This window comes from Odontesthes bonariensis, chromosome 15 (genome assembly GCF_027942865.1).
Source record: "Odontesthes bonariensis isolate fOdoBon6 chromosome 15, fOdoBon6.hap1, whole genome shotgun sequence".
Taxonomy (NCBI): Eukaryota; Metazoa; Chordata; class Actinopteri; order Atheriniformes; family Atherinopsidae; genus Odontesthes; species Odontesthes bonariensis.
In genome coordinates this window covers 6,097,974-6,116,558 of record NC_134520.1, presented here as the reverse complement: position 1 = coordinate 6,116,558, position 18,585 = coordinate 6,097,974, and the positions used below count along the sequence as shown (strand labels likewise).

Here is an 18,585-nt window from a genome sequence, read left to right as displayed (position 1 = left end):
CTGCGCCCGGACTGCATCGACATCCTCAGAGAAACTGGTCTACTTTGCCGTCCTCCACACTCTGGTCAGATGTTCAACTCCAACTTTTCAACTCCTGACTCTATCCCATCCATCTGGTACTGCTCTGGTCCTTATTACTTCTTCACAACAAATGACATGTGAAGCTATCAAATCTCCGCCCCCTTCCTCAGTCATCACAACCTATCGTGAACACCCGCTCACTCCTCATCCCCCCCCCCCACAACAATTCATCCACATCAACAACTGCACCTCCTCCACTGTTCCTCTGTCCCAAGGCATCCCCCAGGGTTCGGTACTTGGTCCTTCCTCTTCACACTTTATCTGCTTCCCCTTGGCTTCCCCTCCATTTCCACTGTTATGCCAATGACGTCCAGCTTTACATCTCCACCAACTCTGTTAGCCCGATTCTTTTATTGGAAGCCCAAGAACAAGCTGGAGAAATCGTAAGTTAAACAAAGTATTTATTCGTGGTCACATGTGAAATTTAGCCGCGCTGAACTCAGAGTGACAGAGTCCTCGCAGGGCCTCCGTCAGACAGAGCCCCGATATCCGGAAACATTTCATATTTATGTTCACCTTTATCTCACAGAGGTTGTACTTACACTCGACAAAGTATAACTTGACATTTGCTAGTGATATGAGCAGGCCATCCACCAGGCCTGGAATTTCGTCATTTTAGGGGCAAGGCCACTTGGCCCTTTGAGTTGTCAATTTTTTAAGGGCACAAAGGCCAAAAGCCAGGGCACCAAGGCCATAAATTAAAACAATGATTTAACATATGATATGAAGTGACTACGATTGTATATGCATTTACAATACTTTTATATATACTTATTAAGCATTCAATGGACACCAAATTGCAATTAAACAACTTTTTTATTAAAACTACACAGGACTCTTATAGCACAGACATGTTTGGCTCACTGTGAGACTGTGGTAGTGGGCCTACGTTGAAAGGATGTCACTTACAATGTAAGTGAATGGCAGTTGCTATGCTAAGCTAACTAAGCTAGTTCTGGCCAGTGGGTGTAATGTATTTTTTTTGTGGACAGTTTAGGCATGCCACAAGACATGTGAATGGGTATTTTGATTGCGTTTTGAAAATGGGGCGATATAATTTATATCCACTAGCCACAGACAGATGAGAGCCACTGAATTCATTTGATCAATTTATTAACTAAAGCTTTAAATTCATTTTACAGTGAAATTGGGAATGTATATCCAATTAAAATAATTACAATAATTAAACTTATGTACATACAAAACTTATTCTAACATTTCATTACTCCTCAACCCTCACAGACGTAAAACTGATCTATATTCATGTGAACCCTGAATCTACAAAAATGGAAATATTTAACAACTTTCTAACCATGTTTTAGTGCAGATAATGCACAAAATTAAACACAAAACTATGTGCAGAGACTAATTATGGAATTATGGATACTGTGAAATGCTTAAACATCGTCCGAGCTCTCTGAACTGTCTTCGGATCCATCTAAATCAGTTCCATTTTTCCCTTTTCTCACAAAGTGTCACCATGCCAGATTCAATATATTCAAAATATCATCCTCCTCCCCTCCTTTGGCAGGCATATCTTTTCTCTTCACGGCCGGCTGTCCCAACCATCGCCACATTTTGTTAGTGTTTGCGTCTGTATTTGTACCAATAACGCAATGCATTAATTTACAATGATGGAGCAGAGTCACCTAAATAAAGACAGAAGTGTCCCAAATACAAAAATCAAATGGTGAATGACACCCCATTTGTGCATGTTAAGCTAACTGCTTGTTGATAAGTGTTTTATTACTTTGCATGTCTTCCAAAAAAGAAAATAATCAGACGCAGGGTAGCAAAACATTATGGGCGTGAAAACGAAACTTAGAAAATCGGCTTGGCGCATGCACAAAGTAGTAATTCTCGACAAGTAGGAGAAATCGGCTGAACACCGGCGTCTATCGTATTTCCAAACCAAGAGTGACCCACTCCCCGAGTACGGCAGCCTCGGCGGATGCGTTCCCATAGAAACTGCACTCGCGCGTCCCGCGAAATAGATGGTAAAGTTCCTCATTTATCATCGGCCAAGCCGGCTAGTGAGTTTTTTTTAATACACGCCAAAAATAACTTTCACCCGCATTTGGCGGGTGTTAATTTAGAGCCCTGGTATAAACGAGCAGCAAACGAACCTAGTCTGCACAGAGGTCTTTTGACAGCTAACAACACAGCGCTAACTGCCTAGTTGTTAGCTAACTGCCTAGCACTAGATAAAAATAAAAGAACACAACTGCAATGTAACTTATCCAAGTAGTAACAAAAACACTTCAAAATATTATAATTATGTATTACCATCCGAGCAAGAAATAGTAATGTTATCCATAAAATTACACTTAAAGCTGGACAAATGAAAAACTTAACGGCAAACAGGATCATCACAAAACCTTACCTCACCTCCAGCGGAGAATCAGCTGGCTACGCACACGGACGCGTGAGGGGGTGGGCGGAGATAGACTGATGTCAACTGTCATCATAGACCGTCCGAGCGGTGTAAATCCAGGCTCGAATCAAGCGCACCGCTGATTTTATTTTTTTTTTCTCCACCAGGTGCTCATTGATCATTGAAGCCGTGTCAGAAAAGAGGCAGACTGCTAAACCGCAAAACTTAGTCAGAGAGGGCATCAAGGCCACTGTGGCCTTCTGGCCGTGGCCCTCGTGAAATTCCTACACTGCCATCCACCATCTTTGTCATGTTCTTTGGATGTGATAAACGATGTGTGTGTGTGAGTGTTGTTTCAGGCGTGTATCTACTGTACCAGACCTATCTGACATACATTGCCAACTTAGCAGGCCCCCAAACTGCAAGTGGCCACTTACCTTTAAGGTGCAGCACAACCAGAGAGGAGATTTTTGTTATCCCCCTTTTCGATATGACATCATTATGTGCACTTTTATGTGCAAGCTGTTCTTCTTTGCGTTTATCAGCAGCAAGCAAGTCTTCATTGCACATGCATGTGGAAATGGTAAAACAATTCTAATGCGTTAGCTAAACCTTTTATATCAGGAGTATTTTATCATGATGCTCGGAACACAACCTCTTTCGAGAATAGTTAAGACCTTCATAACTCAACTGATCATAACTCTGCTATGAGCACATTTCTTAAAAAAAAAACTATAAGTATTACGCCTCTACGTGTATGCAAGGACTACATGTATAAATATTTCTTGATATTATTCTGTGTGTATGTGGCCCCGAACCCATCTTCTGTGTGGAATCTTTGTTCATAAACATATCAAACTATATGTGGTTTGAGCAGTGTCAAGGCCCTGCTCACATTGCTTAAGGCAATTAACATTACCAGCAGGCTCGTCCACTGTTCGCAGCGAATAGGAGCGAAAACCCGATGGCTGAACAGGGAAAAATTCTCCTATGGCCCCATTTCCACTTGGCGACCGACCACCTCATTACCTTTCAGTGCCTAAGGTCCCGCTCCAAACAGCCGAGTCACACCAATGGCAGTGGACATAGTCATGATTGCCAATTTATACACTTAAAATGATTCTGAATTAACTAAATTATTAAACGAAAAGCATTATGGCACAAAACACAAAACAATACAAAACATTTAACCATGACATGTACTGACAATTTCTTTTTAAGTGAATATTTTTATGATGACCATGCGCCGAGTCGTGTAGTGCAGCTCAGTTTCTTCTGGTCCAATCCGTTCACTGCTTGGTGCTCAGTTCTCCTCATGGCTGAACATCAGTTCAGCATTCTGATCCAGAACTAACTTGGAAGGAGAGGTTACCAGCACTTCACTTCCATGAAGGGGTCTTTACCACCCTTCTCCCTAACTAATCTGCTTTTAGGACAATTCAGGAGAGAGTTCAGATATATTATGTTGACAGTGGTTGAAGAATGTGTGATTGTTTAACCATCATCTTGGCATGATGGGCATTCCTTCCAGAATTTCAGATGGACACCTTGTCCGTCGCTTGGCTGTGTGTCCTGTAGTGGTTCTGAATCTGTGGATTAATTAGTAGGAGAACAAATCGCGCAGCACACCAGAGTAATTTGTCATTTGCACTGTATTTTATACTCAGGACATGTGCCCAATTCATTTTTTTCTTTCTTTCTTGGTTTCTTATGTACCCCAAACCAAAACAAAAAGCACCCAAACCAAACCGAAAATTTTTCCATATCCTAAATGTACAGGTACACTTGGGGATAATTGTCCATAGACTCTGAACTGGATTTCTCATTTTGAAAAATACCACATCAATCCCCTTTTTGAGTAATGCTGAGCAATGTTACATTTATGCCCTGTGAAACCTCATCATTGACTCCTATCCTCCGTGCATACAGATGATCTGTGATGGAGGTCATTTCATTTCCAACATTGAGGCTAAATGGCCGGGATCAGTTCATGATTCTAGGATCTTCCGAGCATCCTCACTGGCACAGAGGTTTGCACAAGGCGCAAGAATTTTACTGACCTGAAGGAGTGTACTTTTGAAGTAAGGTGTAGCATGGGCAGAATTTTGGTAATGTAATGAGAGGTCAGGTGTAGAGGTCATCTTAAGGAATTTAAAGTGCTCGTCATACTTTATTATAGATAGCCATATAAGGCACATATTGCATCAAATTGCCTAAAGTCTTAACACATGTATATCCATCCAACATTTCTCTTATTCTGCAGGAGAGTTCAATGGTGTCCTGCTTGGGGACAGAGGCTATGCATGCTGGCCGTACCTCCTCACGCCATATCCTGATACAGGAACAAGGGCATGCACATGCACATGCACATGCTAAAACAAGGGCACGGAGCCACGGATAGAAATGACCTTTGGCCAAATTAAATATAGGTTCATTGCTTAAACTTCTCAGGCACCATGGCTGACTTCTGACAGAGCCATCTTAAATTAATAGTATACTTCATATTTTATACATTTTGTCTTGTGGACAACTTTTCAGGCTCAAGTCTTTTCTTCGTTGAGTTCTAGTGCCTGAAAGGACTCGGTTTCTCCTGACACAGTGAGGGACCTATACAGGGACACATATTTCCTTTGATCCTTATTGTTGTGACCTTTGAGTTAGAACTTCTTTTCATAATTTAGCATTGACACAGTAGCAGTTTAAGTCAGAGCAAGTGTAAGAAGGCTAAATGGACAGAGATGATTTATAACTTTCCACACGTTTAGGTCATGGCACCCCACTGTGAATATAAATGTATAAACACATTTCTAACACGTTGCATGAACCGTACAATAATGACAAGTTTGAGTTCAAGTTGTGTTGAATTGTTTAATTATTATTACATGTTTCTCAAGCTGTGGAGAGAAAACACAATTAAATACAGTTCACAACACAAAATTCTCCTTTATCTGAATTTATACTAACATCCATCTCCAGTTTCATAATCTCTAGCTTGATCTTTTTTATTTTCAGTTTCTTCCATATCTAGTTTGGTCCTCTATTTATTGGACAAACACATTTCTTCAAAGGCTACTTACCACTCTGAAATATGTTCCTGTACTTTACCTTCACCTGCTGCCAGGTACGCTTTTGGCTGTTAAGATTGCTCCTGTTGAGATGTAACAGTGAAAAATTAATATGTGGGTCACACACACAGGATAGTCACAAAGTATGATGATGCGTGTCGATTATTGGGTTATTAATAAACTGAGCAGGGCCAGTATATGTGTGCAGTACATCTCATACAGAGACAATTCAGCATGCTTTATGTAAACAAATTATAACACAAAGAGGAGAGTATAAATACATGAGGACAGTAAAATGAATGTCAATGGTATGAAACTTTCATAACTTACGCATTTAGTCTGTCTGCAATTGTTTGCCATGCCGTTTCTTCGCTTTATTGATCACAGCTGTATTACCATTTCTGGTGATGACACTTTTAAAATCCTCATACAGCTCCATAAGCATTATTTGTTCAGCTGACGAAAAAATAACAGCTCTTGTCTCGCTCTCATTTTCACAGAGATCTCCGTTTTTCCATCATCGACTCGTCAGGGCTTCTTACGTTCCTTGTGCACTCGCACTAAGCTAGGCTATGTAAGCCTCGCTTGGATTAGCCACCGAGATGCAGCTAAAATATCTTTGAGGAACGATTTAAGGCTTAAATGGGAGATGGCGCTAGTTCCAGCGACGCTTACCGGCTATAGCCTGGCTTACTTTAGCTACTTTCTAGGAATACCCCCCAGTTGATATAACCCTTGTGTGCACATATAACCCAATGCTGTGTAGCATTAATGAAGAATTCAGTACCATCAATTTATTTTGCTGTGGAAAAAACTTCAAATCATTTAGAGTCTCTAAATGTTTCTAAATGTTTGGCAGCTCGTTCATGCTCGCACTATTTTCTTAGCGGTGGCGGAGTAATATCAACGAACATCCAGTACAAAATGTCAAATAAAACACGACAGAAGCAACTTTTCGCCACGAAATTTGATATGGATTACCAGTGCACACCAGTAACCACTCCGGTGAGTTGATTATTTTGAAAACGGACGTTTATTGTGCTTTTATGGACCTTTCTAGACATGCGCATGACTTGCCATTCTGAAGCAGGTTGAGAAGAATCAAAATTAGGCAAATACCGGAGACAGCAGTAAACATAAAAAAGCGGTGAGGAGGGTTCTAAAACATTGCAGACGACTCAGAAAAGAGGCTTAATGTTGAAAATACCGCAGTTCCCCTTTAAACAGTCAGAGGCAGTTGATTCATTAATGCTAACATGATCCTCCTGCTGCAGCCAGGTTTCTGTAAGAAAATATATCAATATGATGATCACAAATCAACTCATTCACTAACAGAGACTTCGAAAGGAGAGATCTGATATTCAGCAAACCACATTTAAAGTGATACTCCGGAGTAAATTCAACCTGGGGTCATTTGAACGGTGATATCCAGCCAAGTAGCCCACCCGCAGTTTTTTCGATATTGGCTGAACATCAGCTGAGTTACTGAGTTATCCCGAATAGCTTCGTACAAGGGTTAATGGATCCAGGTCCGTATCTCCAAAATTACCACACTAAAATCACATGCCATGACACCAAACTTCTACAGTAGTACTAATATGGTCTGTACTCACAAAGCGATGCATTTGGAAGTTTGAAAATAGTCCAGGAGTTTATTATTATCAACACAAGCCTGATAGCTTCTCTGCAGCTAAAGCTACGTCGACGTCACTCCAAGGCGCCGGGAGCTTCAAAGTAAGATGAGGGTTGATCTACTACTGTAGACAACAAAGCAAGGCTGCTCAATTTCTCCATTGATAAAATAATTTCACAACTCTACAACACAAAAATTCATAAAAAAACATGTAGAATATAGCATATACTTTGTTGTCTACAGTAGTAGATCAACCCTCATCTTACTTTGAAGCTCCCGGCGCCTTGGAGTGACGTCGACGTAGCTTTAGCTGCAGAGAAGCTATCAGGCTTGTGTTGATAATAATAAACTCCTGGACTATTTTCAAACTTCCAAATGCATCGCTTTGTGAGTACAGACCGTATTTGTACTACTGTAGAAGTTTGGTGTCATGGCATGTGATTTTAGTGTGGTAATTTTGGAGATACGGACCTGGATCCATTAACCCTTGTACGAAGCTATTCGGGATAACTCAGTAACTCAGCTGATGTTCAGCCAATATCGAAAAAACTGTGGGTGGGCTACTTGGCTGGATATCACCGTTCATATGACCCCAGGTTGAATTTACTCCGGAGTATCACTTTAATAGTTTGATGTTTTTGTTCAGTTAAAGTTTTTGTTTTAATTTTTTTTGCACAAGAGGATTTGCTCCTTTTGTGTTAATTGATTGGGTGGGTAGCAGCAGGTGGGAAGCTGCAGAGAAGTGTGTAAGACTACAACTCTGCATCCTGGTCTGAGCCCTGGGTTGTCATGTTTTAGGGTGACAAATAAATTCGTTCATATTTCTAGAAATGAGAGCTGCTCCTTCCAAAGTGGGATGGATGCCGTCTCTCCTCATCAGACCAGGTTTTCTCCAGAAAGATTGCCAATTATCTATGTAGCCCACGTTGTTTGCTGGACACCATCTCGACAACCAGTGTTTAAAGGACGACATGCGACTAAACATGTCATCACTGGTCAGATTTGGCAGGGGTCCAGAGAAAACTACGGAGTCCGACATTGTTTTGGCAAAATTACACACCGATGCAACATTAATTTTAGTGACCTCCGATTGGCGTAACCGGGTGTCATTAACGCCGACGTGAATAACTATTTTACCGTATTTACGTTTATCCTTAGCCAGCAGTTTTAAATAGGATTCTACGTCGCCCGCTCTGGCCCCTGGAATGCATTTGACTATGGCCGCTGGTGTCTCTAATGCCACGTTTCTGACTATGGAGCTGCCAATTACCAGGGTTTTGTCCTCAGCGGGTGTGTCGCTGAGTGGGGAAAATCTGTTTGAAGCGTGGACAGGTCGATGGTGAACAACGGGCTTGACTTTAGAGCTACGCCTCTTCCTGACAGTCACCCAGCCACGTTGTAATCCTGGCTGCTCAGGTTCTGCTAGGGGGAGGCTAATTGAGCTAGCTACGCTAGGTGGCTCCACACTGGCTAAAGGGACCTGGCTCGCTATCGGTTGATTTTCAACAGTGCAGAGCCGAGCTTCCAATTCAGATAACCTCGCCTCCAAAACTACAAAAAGACTACATTTGTTACATGTACCATTATCGCTAAAAGAGGCAGAGGAGTAACTAAACATCTGACACAAGGAGCAGGTGAAAGCAGGAGATGGAAGGAGAGAACTGGTAGCCATGCTAAGCTAGAGAACCAAACACACCGCTAAAAAGTGAGAATAAAGATCTGTAGGAGTGTGTTAGAACAGAACGGTAAGCTATAGAGTTAACTATGCAAAATTGTGTAAGTTATAGATAGAAATAAAGTGATTATCAGTAGTTCAAGCGAAGCAAGAAATTCCACAGTACACAAGCAAGGTAACAGGAAGTGATGCAATACGTCTTACCGCAAAGCAAAGTGTCACAGGTTTGGTTCTGATGAACCAAAACACCTGATTAACACTGTTCTCACAGAACATTTCATTCATCCCATTCATATCCTTTTTCTTTCAACCACATGTTATGACTGAGCACAGATCGAATTGAACCATACCATCTTGTTTCTCATTAAATTGCAATTGAAGTGGGTTGTTGCCATTTTCCAGAGATCCTTTAGCCACCTGGTGTGGAGTGGTGGGAAGAGAGGCTGTGTCCAGATTACTGTTGTAGTTCTTTGTCTATTGAGTTTTTAATGTTTGACTCTCCCACCCTAGGTGGAGTATGAAAATGAGCAGAGTTATTGTAAGCATTAATGTTACTGCCACTGTGGTACTACTGTCTAGTCTCCAAAGTGGTGTTTTTCTTCCTGGTTTCATCGTCTGTGGTCTGTTCAGTCTCTGATAGTTTTAGTCCCAGTGATGTAGTCTTTGTCAGTGGGTGAGGTTCCTCAGACAGTCCGAACCTCAGTCAGTGTTCTTTCGGTAGGATCTGGAGCATGAGTACAGTGAGTCTTGTGGCTCCAGTTACTCAGTCTGTCTCCTATCAACCATACCTTTACACAATCTGATGAAGCTTCTGCTACCTTGTATGGTCCCGTCCACAGAGGAGAGGACCAGTTACGTTTGTTGACTTTCTTTAGGACCCAGTTTCTTACTTCAACAGGTGAAGTATGGCGGTGCTGTTCCTTAATGAGTATTTCTGTAACCTGTTGAGATTCACTAATCACCATGTTATTCAGTTGTTTCACATATTCACACAAGTTTTCATACTGTCGTAGAACAGGGGGTGAGTCTGTTGGTGCAGTAGTAAATGGACAGGGCATTTTCTCCCTGTGCAGACCTCATGTGGGACAACCTGACAACGTTCATGGTGGCATTTGGAGTAAATCTCAGGTTAAATAACATAATGGGGAGAGCTTCAGCCCAAGTTAACTGTGTGTCTGCACAGATTTTGTTGGGCCTTTTTGATGGATCTTATTTGCTCTTTCCACTCGTCCTTGTGAAGCTGGGTGATAGACTGCAGTAACCTTATGTCCAATTCCAAACATCTGTTCCACTTCTCTTACCCCCGCCACTCACTCCTCTCTCTTCAACTGCCTCACCGACATCAAATCCTGGATGCAGACCAACTTCCTCAAACTCAACTGTAACAAATCTGACCTGATCATTATCGGCCCCAAATCCCTCACCAAAACCACAGACAGTTTCCGCCTCACCATTGACAACTCCACCCTGTTTCCATCCCCCCACAGTCGCAATCTTGGAGTCATCTTTGACAGTAACCTCTCCTTTGACCATTACATAAGCCAAATCACCAGAGCTGTCTTCATTCATCTCAAGAACATTGCCCGACTCCACCCATTACTCTCCTTCTCTGCTGCTGAAACCCTCGTTCACGCCTTCATCATTTCCAGAATTGACTACTGCAACAGCATCCTCTACGGAACACCATCCAAAACTTTAAATAAACTACAGTACATCCAAAACTCAGCTGCACGTCTGCTCACCCACACCCGCAAACATGATCACATCACTCCTGTCCTCCAGAACCTCCACTGGCTCCCAGTTCCACAGCGTATTCAGTACAAAATCATCCTTCTCACACACAAAGCCCTCCGTAATCAGGCCCCGTCCTACCTCACTGACATGTTCCATCGCCACAATCCATCTCACAGCCTCCGTTCATCTGATGCTAACCTCCTTACTCCACCATTAAAAACCAAGCACCGAACCTGGGGCAACAGAGCCTTTCTCTGCAGCTGCTCCCTCCCTCTGGAACACTCTCCCCAAACACATCCGTGACAGTACGGACTTGTCCACCTTCAAATCTCTGACAAAAACACACTTTTAATGCTTTTAATGTTTAACCTTAGTCTAATGTGTTTTTAGTGTACTATTTTACTTTACTATTTAGAAAAGCGCTTTTAGCCCAGTTCCACAAGGTTGCTTGCCCCTCAATTTTAAATGCTCACTATTAGGAAATATCAAAGAGCCAGAGGGGCGAGGGGAGGGGTCTTCCCGCACCCCTGTTGCCTGGTTGCTGCCTGGGGCGAGGGGGGCCAGGAGGAGGAGTTGTCCTGCTGGTTCGGGGTCTGTGGTGACTGGGGGGCTGCTGGCCCCCAGATGTGCCCACTGCGCCACACTCCAGCGGAGTTGGGGGATGGATGCATGTGCCGTGCGAGTGTGTGTGGATGTGTTTTTATTTATTTATTTATTTTATTATTATTATTGTCTTTTTTTTTTTTTAATGGGGTTCTGTGCTCCATGGGGGCTGTTTGGTGGCCTGGGTCTGGGGGCCCTCTCGGCCTGCTTCTTATTGCTGGGGGGGTGGGGATTGTGGCCCTATACACTGATATTTAAGCATGGTTATTATGTGGGACCATCTATGTGTATTGCATGTTCATGCACACACACACACACTCTCACACACACATTCATTAGCCCAGTAGCATGCTCGCTAAGTAGTTGTTGTGTTGTCCCGGGGTTTAAGGTCATCTGTATCCACAGTTTTATTATATGAGATTGCTGCTGCTTGTGCTTTTTTGTTTGTTTGTTTGTGTGTTTGTTCTCTGCTTGTCTGCTTACAGGTGCTCCTGGTGCCTCTAAGGCTGGATTCCCCACAAAAGCCGTGGATTGTCTTCAGTTTTGTTCTTACAGGTGTAGCAGCTGGTTGTCTGATTTTTCATTGTTTTTAATGCTTGTCTCTTCATATTTCTGTTCCTTTTTTTCCTTCTTCGCTCTCCCTCTCTCTCTGTCCCCCGGTCCGGTTCGGCACTATCACAATTTCACATCATGTTAAGTATTGTAACAAAAATAAATAAATAAAAATAAGGAGTTGATGGGCATCAAGGGGAGCTTTACATTCATAAAGCTTCCCTTGGCAGAGCAAATGTGTTTGGCATAAATGGTATTCAGATTACAATTCTGCTGCCATAATGCTGGACAGGACAAGGGGTTAAAAAAAAAGAGAAAAAAAGAAAAAAAAGAAAAAAGAACCCGTGAAAAGTAAGGAGAGAAGAAAAAACACCACAAAGAAGCTAATATGGAGAGCGGGGAGGCCACCGTGTTCATGGTCTGCATTACGGTGATATTAATCATGGACGATCACATCGGGCGTCTAACATCGAGTCTGGCAGAGCACACAGAGAGAGTCAGGATCGAGCACAGGCGATACTTCTTGGTTTCATGAAGGAAGAAAGGAGGCAGAGCGCCGCAGACAAAGGAGATGACGTGTAAGTTTAACTTATTAAACACGCGCAGGTTGTGTCTGTGTGGTATGAGTAAACATTTCAGCTGTGACAACATGACATGGGGCGTAGCTACCGACCACCAAACACCTCCGTCAGATGTGTTCCTATAGAACCCAGAAAAGACCTAGCCTCGGAGAAGGAGCTAAAATGGTTATAGGAACTGAGGGCGATGGTCCCGAGTTCCTGTATGTGCGAATGCGGGAGAAAATGCCCCATTTCTTAAAAGGTTATAGGAACTGCCAAAGGTTCTTACAGTCCGAATGCGGCTATTGAGCCTATAGTAAGCCCTTACTGTGGAAACTGCTATCATTATTCGATTACTCAATGGACCCATTTAACCGTTTAATCAGTTTCTTTCTCCCATCTCACTGTGTCAGTCTGCTAATGGGTCCCTCCTTGTGTGTATCAGCTATTCCATAGCCGTGACATTATCAATCCATCTTGATTGATAAAGGTATTTCAGGAACTTCTCTTATCTGTAAGATCACAACCATGAGAATGAAAATGAAGATAGATTGTTTGTGCTTAGGGCTGACTTATCTATGTGGAATGGTTGGAGGGGATTTCTCTAACATGGCTGTGTAAAGGAAGTAAAAAATCTGATTGTATGTGCGATTAATAAAAAAAATTGTTAAACGTCTCTATCTAAATATAACACATCACTTCTTGAACTTCCTTCACAAGTCATCTTTTCCCAGAATTGTTGCAGCCTGCATCACTCTTTGTTGCACATTCCATTGCCGGCCTCAGAGAACATGCCTAACGTGCCTTACATGTGTCAGTCCCACTTCTAGCTCCAGCAAGGACTGCCTTGTACACGATGGGAACGTCTCGTTGTTTTTCAGTCTGAGCACACTTTTGGAGGGTGGAGTTCAAGACAGTGAGTGCAGGTTGCAGATGAACACGTCTCATGTGAAGGGTACTCTGGAGGGTCGCCGCAGGATGCTTTGAGCGCTGCAGAGACAGAGAGGCGCATTCTTATCTGCCTGTTCTGTGCCAAGGGAACAGTGCCAGAAAGGCAAAGAGGAAAAGACACATTCCAAAACACAATGAGCCTGTTTGCATATGTAGTTTACCAGTAACAGCAAGCGTTTTCTGTAATGTGGCGAATAAAAGAATATGGAGGGAGAAGAAAGAACACTGTGCCATAAAACAACCCAAAGTGTGGCCCTTAATCCATCTTTGGATTTTGTTGTTTTTGAGTGTCTCCTTTGTCATGTCTCCTTGTATGTCCTTTTTACTGTTACTGCTCTGAACCGATCTTTCTAGGTGTAATGGTCAAAGTCAGGGGTCATTTATATTGTATAGGTTTTTTTGTTAACCACAGTCAAAATTACAGTGGTGAACCTCCAAAGAATCACCCCCAAAATCTAAATATCCTCACATTGGACGTCTCTGGTTCACTATCAGCAGGAAATACCAGACAAATTTAGCCAGAAGCTATTTGAGAGTTTTAAAGTTGTTTTGAATAATATTTCTGTTGAAACTATAAGTCACATGCTTACATTAATCCTAGGTGCTAATGTAAAAGAGATAAATGCATAGGGAACCAGGGGTTCCCCCTCAACGTATGCATGGTTTTATATTGAGAAGTAGAATTGTTTAGCTAGCAAGACCCAAACTTTATTGTTTCGATTCAGTCTAATTGCCAATTGCCTCTGTTAATGAAAGAAAAACCCACAATGGTCAATGAAATAACTTGAAACTCCAGTCAAGTCCAGTCAAGGCAAGTTTGTTTGTATAGCACATTTCATGTACAAAACAATTCAAAGTGCTTTACATAAAATAAAAGCATTGCAGCGGGGAGTGTCAGAAGCATTAAAAATACATAGAATAATATAAAGAGAAAAAATTAAAATAATCAAAATGATTCAATCTACCCCACAGTTTCATGAAAAATAACAAACCTGGCCCTGTGTCCTTATACAGAATAAATACTTAATTTATCGCTGTTTGCGGAACAATTACAATAACATCACCGTTTGCGGAATAATTACAAACATTGCCGTTTGCGGAATACTTACAGACATCGTCGTTTGCAAAATAATTACAATAACATCACAGTTTGCGGAATAATTACAGAAATCGCCGTTTGCGGAAAAATTACAAACATCGTCATTTGCGAAATAATTACAATCACATCGTCGTTTCCGGAATAATTACAAACATCGCAGTTTGTGGAATAATTACAATAACATTGCCGTTTGCGGAATAATAAGTATAAGATTGAAGCATTGCAGTGGGGAGTGTAAGAAGCATTAAAAATACATAAAAGAATATAAAGAGAAACCAATGAAATAATTAATTGAATAAGATAAGTTCAAAGATACCGTGCAGATTTCATGCATAGACACATGAGAAAAGAAATGTTTTTAACCATGATTTAAAAATGTCTACATTTGGTGAAAGTTTAATCTCCACTGGCAGTTTGTTTCACTTGTTTGCAGCATAACAGCTAAATGCTGCTTCTCCGTGTTTAGTCTGGACACTGGACTGGACTAGCTGACCTGAATCCTTGGATCTAAGAGCTCTGCTAGGTTTATATTCTCTGAACATATCACAGATGTATTTTGGGCCTAAACCGTTCCTGGGATTTGTAAAACATCAGGAGGCTTTTAAAATCTATTCTGTGGCTGACTGGAACAAGTGTAAAGATTTTAAAACTGGTGTGATGTGTTCAGATCTCTTAGGCCTGGTTAAAACTCTAGCAGCAGTGGATGAAGAACCTGAAGATGTTTAATGCTCTTTTCTGGGAAGTCCAGTTAAAAGACCATTACAGTAATCGAGTCTACTGGAGATGAATGCATGGATGAGTTTCTCCTGGTCTTTTTGGGAGAGAAAAGCTTTAATTCTGTTGATGTTTCTGAGATGGTAAAAAACTGCCTTGGTGACAGCTTTGATGTGGCTGCTGAAAGTCAGATCTGAGTCTATCAACACTCCAAGGTTACGAACTTGGTCGATTGTAAGGGCCCGAGTCTCAAGATATTTACCAATACTGACCCTCTTCTCTTTGCTACCAAACAGAATGATCTCAGTTTTTTCTTCATTTAATTGTAGAAAATTCTCTCTCATCCAGGTGTTTACTTCCTCCAGATACTGGCACAGTACGTCTGCAGGGCTGCAGTCGTCAGGTGACAGAGACACATAAAGTTGGGTATCGTCTGCATAACTGTGATAATTGATGTTAAAGTTCTGTAATATCTGACCCAAAGGGAGCATATACATGTTAAACAGAAGAGGTCCGAGAATTGACCCCTGGGGGATTCCGCAAGTCATGGCCAATCGCTCAGATTCATAGCTGCCAATTGTAACAAAATAACTCCGGCCTTCTAAGTAGGACCTGAACCAGTTAAAGACCGCTCCAGAAAGTCCAACCCAGTTGAAAAAAAGTAATAATAAATAAAAATGTACTAAAAATTAACCAATAAAAATCAGATATTGCTTTTGAATTGTGGTTCAACAAAATCATTTTAAAAAACATACTAATGAAACAGACCCGGACAAAAATTATGGTAGCCTACCCTTAACTTGATATTTTGTTACAGAACCTTTTGAGGCAATCAAACGATTTCTGTAACCGTCAATGAGACTTCTGCACCTGTCAAGAGGTATTTTGGTCCAAACTGCTCCAGTTGTCTCAGGTTTGAAGGGTGCCTTCTCCAGACGGCATGTTTCAGCTCTTTCCACAGATGTTCAATAGGATTTAGATCAGGGCTCATAGAAGGCCACTTCAGAATAGTTATAGCAACTTTTTGTAGTTCTGGCAATTTTAGGCAAGATTATAAAAAGCTTGAGCGAAAAAATGCAACAACTCCACGGAACGCGCCTTTCCTTCAAGCCGCCATCTCGAGAACCAATCTGTTAATGAATATTAGTTTTTTAACAAACTTTTGTTCGTATTGGGTCTTAACAAATCTGGCGTTGATTCACTCCTTTTACAATAGTATCAGTTAGTCTAAGTCTTTCTCCAGGTTAATTAGTTTTGCATCCTTTTCAGACCCCAATCCTAACCTATAAAACAGGAGAGGGCCAAAAATGAGACCATCCCTGTCAGACTAAAAGGATATTTTTTATCTTATATCTAAGATGACAATTGCAGGTAAGATTTTTGAGTTTACATAAATTTCTCAACAATACAGATTAAGTATGAACAGAAAAATTCTAATATAAAATCCTCACAAATACATCAAATGTAGAATAGGTCATATTGATGGTTGGTGGTTATTGCATGTCTAATATAGGCAACAATAAACCCTCTGGAAGTCGTGAGAAAAATTAAATGGACTGAAGCGATAGCAGAGGTTGACCAAGGAAATGTGAAAGATTTAAAGTAAACACAAGAAAAAAATGGACCAGACTCAGTGAATAATTCCCTATAATCCCTGTGTAGAACATGACCAACATGTCATTGGGGTCATCAGGTGGGAACCTCCACCTGAAGACTCCACCTCTGGCACCCTCTATACTTTCATTACCCCCTACCCGAACCAGGGTTTGAATCCCATTCCCGCTTATCTTACCTCTTTTATTTCTCCCCCTACCCGAACCAGGGTTTGCATCCCCACCCCGCTGTGACTGGTGTGCAGTTGGTGAGAGTGAGTTGTATGGCTTAGTTTTTGCTGGTATTTTTAGTGAATATAGGACTGTTTAGGTGAATTTGTCTGCTGTATCTGCTAGTGTGTCTTGTCCTGCCTCCACCTCTGGCACCTTCTATACTTTCATTACCCCCTACCCGAACCAGGGTTTGAATCCCATTCCCGCTTATCTTACCTCTTTTATTTCTCCCCCTACCCGAACCAGGGTTTGCATCCCCACCCCGCTGTGACTGGTGTGCAGTTGGTGAGAGGCTGAAGTAGCTTGTGGCTGTAAAAAGATGGTTGTTGTGGTGTGAGGAGCAGATCTATATAGGGAGTATAGGGAATTACTCACTGAGTCTGGTCCTTTATTTATTTATTTATTTATTTTTTCGTTAGCACAAGTTTCTTGTGTTTACCTTGAATAGGGATGGCTCAGGTAATCCTGAAACATCCCATAGTTAAGCTGCCATAGGCCTAGACTGCTGGGGGGCCTCATCTGTCACACCTTTCCTCACTTTACTCTCTTTATGTATATGTGATATTATTGTGGTCATTAACTCGTGTTTCCCTGTTCCAACAGAAATCCTTTGAATGGTGTTACAGTGCCGCCGCCGCGCCCCCCCCACACACACACACACACCCCACCCCTCCCCCCCTTTCTGTCTTCTCAAACCCCAGCTGGTCGAGGCGGATGGCCACCCTTCCTGAGTCTGGTTCTGCCAGAGGTTTCTTCCTGTTAAAAGGGAGTCGTTTCTCTCCACAGTCGCCTCAGGCACGCTCAGGACGGGAGATTGGACCGAAAAACAAAAAGTTTTCAGTGTAATCTGTTGGTTTTCTTAGCTAGGAAATTGTTTTTGAATTGGCTGTATATGAACGAATTGGATTATTTTATGAATTATGATTATTATTAATTAATTGAATTCCAATTGGCTTGAATTGGACTTACTATCTAAGTGCCTTGAGATGACATTTGTTGTATTTGGCGCTATATAAATAAAAATGAATTGAATTGAATTGAATTGAATTGAATTGAACCTCCTTTCATCAGTGTTTCATCTAGTTGGGTCCACAACATCTCCAGGAGGCTAGACAGTGATTACTGGCGTCCCAGAGTTACTCCCCTAATGCCAGCCATCACTGCTCCTCACACCACAACAACCATCTTTTTTTTTTTCCAACCACAAACTACCCCAGCCTCTCACCAACTGCACACCAGTCATAGCGGGGGTACAAACCCTAGTTCGGGTAAGGGGTAGAAATAGAAAAGGTAAAGATAAGTAGGAATGGGATTCAAACCCTGGTTCGGGTAGGGGGTAATGAAAGTATAGAGGGTGCCAGAGGTGGAGGCATGACAAGATACACTAGCAGATTCAGCAGACAAACTCACCTAAACAGTCGTACAATCACTAAAAATGGCAACAAAAACAAGGCCATACAGGCCAACTCACCTAAAATGGCCACCTGGTTTCAAAGGGCTCAAATGGGCCACACCCTCCACTTAAATATCCTGGATTTCTTCCTTGCTTCTTCCAAGAGTCTGTTTACCCTAAGTACTCCCCCTGCTGGGCCTCCGGCTACTATTGTTTCTTCTAATCTAAATCCACTGACTGGACTTTACTGCCTCATCTGACACTTCCTTCACTATTTTCCTCACACTCTGTCCACTTACACCCAGCTCCCTCAACAATGAGACAG

The 18,585-nt window shown here is 41.9% G+C and overlaps 1 long non-coding RNA gene across 1 annotated transcript; it reads right to left on the bottom strand.

Annotated features, from left to right (window-relative positions):
• Positions 1 to 3,544: 3,544 nt before the first annotated feature.
• Positions 3,545 to 7,238, bottom strand: LOC142400167 (uncharacterized). The gene is made up of 2 exons (XR_012772913.1): positions 5,851 to 7,238; positions 3,545 to 5,603 (listed from the first exon to the last, which is right to left on the bottom strand). It is a non-coding gene; the product is annotated as an uncharacterized LOC142400167 (long non-coding RNA).
• Between the last annotated feature and the right edge of the window lie 11,347 nt (positions 7,239 to 18,585).